Raw genomic sequence first — 6,000 nt, forward strand, 5'->3', positions numbered from 1 at the left:
CGGACGCCCGGAGCAGTTGCCAAAAGAATGGCTGAGGCTGGCCTTGACCCTTTTAGGCCCTTTTAGAACAAAGCCCGAGCCCTGTTGCACCCCGAAATACTGGCGGGATGAACCCACTAGTCTCCAATTCCAGGCCCTTAAACTCCAAACTTCTTAGATTACTGTTTGTTACATCTGTCCCTGAGTGGCCTGCTTGCTCACACCCACCTCGCTGTAATTTCCTCCTGGGTCCATACCACTGGTATTTGGGGACAGCAGCAGGGATCCCCCGAATGTGAATGTTCTGAGTGCCCTTGCCCATCCTGCATCCCTGAGCTGGCTGCTCAGAGCACCTATACAAGGGGGGGAGGGGGGTGTGGCTCATCAAACTGTTTCTTCTAATGGGCCTGTATCGACCTCATTCCCTTTTGTAGGGTAGGCTCTCTCTGAGTGGGTGCTGTACTGGAGTTTGGGGGGAAAGCAAGGACTGAAACAAGAGTGAGCACAGGGAACGGGTGAGACTGATGAGGCAGCAAATGGATAGAGCCAGGCAGTTATCCTGAGACAAAAGGGTCAGACCACCTAGTCCTTAGATATGGGCAGACCTCAGGACCAGCAGTTGGAGACACCTGTTGGAGACAATGGGCATCAAGTCCTTCCTAGAAGGGACTGCTGGGCAGCACATCTTGTTCTTATGGATTTACTGCACATATGCTCGAGCAACTCTGGGATCCTGGGGCTTCTCTGGGCCTGGGAACCTTATAAACGGCAGATGAATGAAAGGAGTTGATTTCTGATTTCAGGATCTTGCTCATCACTTGGTTATGGGTTTCCTCACCCTTGTTTGGAACATCTGCTGGTGGCTTGACCCAAACCTTCATTCCTCTGGGGTCTGAGCCCTGACCACATGTCCTCAACCTGGGTTGCTCTATTTGTCCATTTCACCATCACAACTGTACGAGAAATGAACAGAGGAATGGGGATTCTATCAGTTTTCTTCTCTGCCATTTCAGTGACCCCTGGTAAGATGGTAGGTCCTTGCTGCTGGCTCTCAGACACAAGGAATCCAGAGTGCCAGAGGCGTTCTTAGTTCAATATGATTCTTGCAGCCAGGACCTCCAACCCGCAAACACAAAATTTCCGGGACAGAAAGCACAAAACCCCCCAGTAGCCTGGGAGTAGAGTCACTCTTGGCCCATTCCTTCTGTTGGAGGCAGAGGGGCATGTAAAGGTCTTGGCTTAATGCATTTGCACAGGCTTGATGCAATTGAGTGGTGCGGAGTGTACTTGGACCAGTGTATCCCGTGGTCATAGGCCCATTTTTGTCTTCTTCCACAAAGCAGCCCACTAGATTAAAAAGTGTTGTGAAGAATCCTATACTGGTGGATCAACCCTCTGTGAGCGCTCTGATAGAGGGTGGGCAAAATTTATAGGCAGGGAAAGCAAATGCATGTGAATATGTGATATCTCTTCCTGTTAGGAGGTACTCTGAACACCACCGCACCCACAGAGCTCCATATGATTGACTTGCCATCAATGGCCCAGTTGGCCCTAAAGAACAGAATCATGGTGGTGCCCAGCACCCTTCTTTCTTACTGGCAGGTTGACGATTGGTAAGGTAACCAGACGTCCCACTTTTAGCGGGACAGTCCTGATTTTTATCAATTTTTCCTGCATCCCGCGGTGTTTTTAGAAAGTCCCGATTTTTTTGAAAGAATGCACAACAAGCTAGGGTATACGGTTTTTGGCTGCCATGTGGCTATTTCGCCAGGATAGGAGTTTTATCAATGGTGTCCCGCTTTACCAATGTTAAAATCTGGTCACCTTAAATTGGGTGGTGGCAATATCTATACTAAACTTGATAAGAACATCCAGGTTGTTTAGCCCAGGCCAAGCCTCCATCTCTGCCACTGTGGCCACCCTGCTCCCCAAACCAACAAGTCAGAACAGTGACACAGATAGCATCCACTGACTAGGACATTCTGTATCGTGCTTGTTCAGAGCCTCTGTGGTGGCATTAACAAATGATTCGGGTGGAAAACTAACATTGAGGGAAATATGACTAGGACTATATTCCCTAACTCATAACAGAGGGAATTGGGAAAGCTAGTATTCCACGGTAGGAAAGCCACCACAGTCAGAGATAAAGTCCAAGTACATTATCCTGGGTTAAATGTATTCCCACAGATTCTTCCCTAACAGCTATGCTGCCTTAATGTGAGCACATAGTTGATTCTATCTCTCTCTAGAAGTAGACATTCTTCTTATCTCCTTCTTCCACTGTACCCATCCCCCTCATGCCTTCCCCCCACCCCCCACCCACCCACTGCAGCCATTAGGTTTCCTCACCTGCAAGCTGAGGGACTTTACTGTGATTACCATCCACCTTGTGATGTATATAACTCCTGAATATGCTTATCAAATATCCCATGACAATAAAGACTCCCTCTCTTCTCCCACCTCCACGTGGACCACCAAGAGGGGCTGAGGTGAGCATGCTACCGTAAATTGTGTCTGACTCCTTTATTTTATCTCCCCGCCTATCTTCTATAACTTTACTATAATCTTTATATATGTTAGCCGTACAATTGCACCGACAGACCCCTCGGTTGTTAGAGGCTGGTTTACTCTGACAGATCTGGCCTCTGGGAGAACCGTGTAGCCAGAATACCTGCTGAGAGGAACACTGCACTGGGGCACTCTTCCCATAGCACAGGGAAATAGACGCTACTGCCTGTGAGTCTTGGGCCCTGGCAGTTGAGGAAGAAGAGTGGAAGGAGGCTGTCAGCACCTGGCCCTCAGTGGGTCTGCCTCTGAGCAACTAGTTTGTGGAAGAGATGGGACTATCAGGCTCTGGGGATGGGACTGAGAAGCCACGGCTGTGGGGACTGAACAGGACTTCGAGAAGGAGAGATTTGACTGGCCTTGGTCCTCACAGCTCCAAAAAGAAGCAGGATCTTTTATTTTTTAATCATTTTACTGGGGGAATCATACAGCTCATCACAATCCATTGTGTCAAGCACATTTGTACATTCGTTGCCCTCATCATTCTCAAAACATTTGCTCTCCACTTAAGCCCTTGGTATCAGCTCATTTTCCCCTTCCTCCCCGCTCCCCGTTTCCTCGAACCCTTGGTAATTTATAAATTATTAGTATTTTGTCATGTCTTACACTGTCCAATGTCTCCCTTCCTTCACCTACTTTTCTGTTGTGCCTCCCCCAGGGAGGAAGTTATATGTAGATCCTTATAATCAGTTCCCCCTTTCTATCCCACCTGCCCTCCGCCCTCCTGGTATTGCCATTCTCACCACTAGTCCTGAAGGGATCATCTGTCCTGGATTCCCTGTGTTTCTGGTTCCTATCTGTACATCCTCTGGTCTAGCCAGATTTGTAAAGTAGAATTAGGATCATGTTAGTGGGGGGGGGGGAAGCATTTTAAGAATTAGAGGAAAGTTGTATGTTTCATTGTTACTGCACTGCACCCTGACTGACTAGTCTCCTCCCTGTGAACCTTCTGTAAGAGGATGTCCCATTACCTACATGGGCTTTGGGTCTCCACTCTGCACTGACCCTCATTCACAATGATATGATTTTTTTGTTCTTTGATGCCTGATACCTCATCCCTTCAACACCTCTTGGTCACACAGGTTGGTGTGCTTCTTCCATGTGGGCTTTGTTGCTTCTGAGCTAGATGGCCACTTTTTTTACCTTCAGGTGTGGGGGGAGTCAGACGCTTATACAGACATCCTCCCTGAGGCCAGTTAGTCACCAGATTACAGGTTAGGCCTCGCTCCCTGCTGCTAGGGACAATAAATTATTTCTCCCTGAGGCCTGCGACCAAGCATTCACACCCTACCAATAATGGTCTCTTATCAGTTGAGCCAGGGAACATGCCAAACTGACTCTGTGACATCCAAAGTTAAGTTATCCGCCCATCTTATCACATGTATACCCCCAATCCCTCCTCTTATTGTTGCATGTATGTCTCTAGACCACCCCCTCTCATTACTGTATTACCTATAGCACAACCCCTTTCTGTGATGTTTGTACTCAACTGTAATTAGGGGGCTTGCATGTCCCCAGAGAATATAAAAAGCCTGGGCTAGCATTAAAGAGCTCGTTCCCTCCACGTGGACCATCATGCGAGGCTGAGGTGAGCATGCTACCATGAATAGTGTCTGACTCCATTTATTTCAATACTTCTATCTCTCATGCTCTCTATAACTTTACTATGATCTTTACTTATTATCGCTGTACAATTGTGCCTACCGGACCCATAATGATGTGTTAGGGGCTGGCTTCCCCTGACACTTCAGGCCTTTAAGACCTCAGACGCTATATCTTTTGATAGCCAGGCACCATCAGCTTTCTTTACCACATTCACTTGTGCACCCATTTGTAAGAAGCAGGATCTTGATAAAGTCTATGAGCTCAAGGTTCAACAGATTATAACTGAGTTGGACCCCTCAGCCCTAATCAACCTCTCCAGTTTCTTATCCATCAGACTGGAACCAGCAAGCACCCCTACAGCGGGTTACCTTGGCCTATAGCACAATGATGGTGAAGATACTAGGCATTCCTGGTGCTAGATGGCAGCTCAGCCCTGAAAACAATCAGGTATTGCTGAAGAAGAAATTGCAAGGCTTAGTAAGAAAAGTGGATTCTAATGAGCAGTTGGATGAAGATGTAGAGGAGATGCTGCTGCAGATTGCTGGTGATTTTATTGAGAGTGGTGACAGCAGCCTGCCAGCTTGCCAGACATCGCAAGTCAAACACCGTGGAGGTGAAATGTTTCCAGCTGCATCTAGAGTGCCAGAGGAACATGTGGATCCCGGGACTTGGCTTTGAAGAAACCCAACTCTACAAGAAAGCTTGTGCCACAGAAGCTTCCAAACAGAACAGCACTGATCTGGAAAACAACCAAGAAAGAACCCACAGCAGGGTCAGGGACTGGACAATGCCTTTGCAGATGCTTGAGCTGAGGCCTCAGCCATCTTATCCATGAAATTGTTCTTTTAATGCTTAATAGAGAAGCATATATTTTTTAATAACAGCACAGCAATATCTATGATGACTGAGAAGATCTGCCAAAAGAATAAAGCCTCTATCCACCTTTCAGTCCCTCTTCCCTGCCATCCCAAAGAAGAGCAACCTATCATCCAGAGCTTTTCTTTGTGGTTTATTATATAAGTGAATGTGTCAGACAGGGTTCTTGAGAGAAACAAAACCAGAACGCTAATAATTTTATATGTGTTTATACAGATAGATGGATATGTAACATAAGATATAAACAGTTCATTAAATTATAAAGCAGTATAAGTAGCTCAGTGAAACTCACTCCCGTGAGACAGTTGTGAGACCCTGGCAGTCCTTCAAGGTTTGAGGGCCACCAGGTAGTCCTCTGCAGAGCAATTCAGGCAGCAAACAGCAAGGCAGGTCACCAATAGCCAGATGACAGGGTCTGGCAGTCCCCGGCTCAAGAGATGTAAATTCCAATGGTGTGGCGAAGCAGGTCTTGAAGGAATCTCAATTTACAGTGACAGTCCACAGGTTAGGTGTCCCATAGGTAGTGTAATTTGCAAATTGAGGCACAGAACAAGCAAGGCAGCCACACACTGGGCCAATGATCAGAGAAAGAGACAGGAAAGGCGAGGCTGGTGGGCTATTTATCTCTCCACCCTTCAGTTCATCCCACATGTGTTTATCGGCCAGGTTGGCACAGTAAACTGACTACCTCAGTGAATGAATGTGGGACGAAACATTGTGGTCTTGTTGGGAAGACAGTACTAGCAGGAAGCGTAGAGGTTTTGGTCTCCTCTGCTGGCCTTTCCTTGTTCTTCGCAATGTCAGTGTTTATAGGCAGATGATGTTCATTTGTTTTTACAGAATAAAGAAATTATTCATCGAAAGACCTATATATATATATAATTCAAAGATGGCCATGCTTTATGCCCACACCCATATGTCTACCTATACATCTCTAGTGCAGGCCTCCTTGGCCCTGATTTTCAAATCTTAACT

The 6,000-nt window shown here is 46.8% G+C and overlaps 1 pseudogene; it reads left to right on the forward strand.

Moving 5' to 3' along the window:
- Nucleotides 1-2,816: 2,816 nt before the first annotated feature.
- On the forward strand, nt 2,817-4,961 carry LOC142440464 (transcription initiation factor TFIID subunit 12 pseudogene; annotated as a pseudogene).
- Nucleotides 4,962-6,000: the final 1,039 nt, after the last annotated feature.

This window comes from Tenrec ecaudatus, chromosome 2, assembly GCF_050624435.1.
Source record: "Tenrec ecaudatus isolate mTenEca1 chromosome 2, mTenEca1.hap1, whole genome shotgun sequence".
Taxonomy (NCBI): Eukaryota; Metazoa; Chordata; class Mammalia; order Afrosoricida; family Tenrecidae; genus Tenrec; species Tenrec ecaudatus.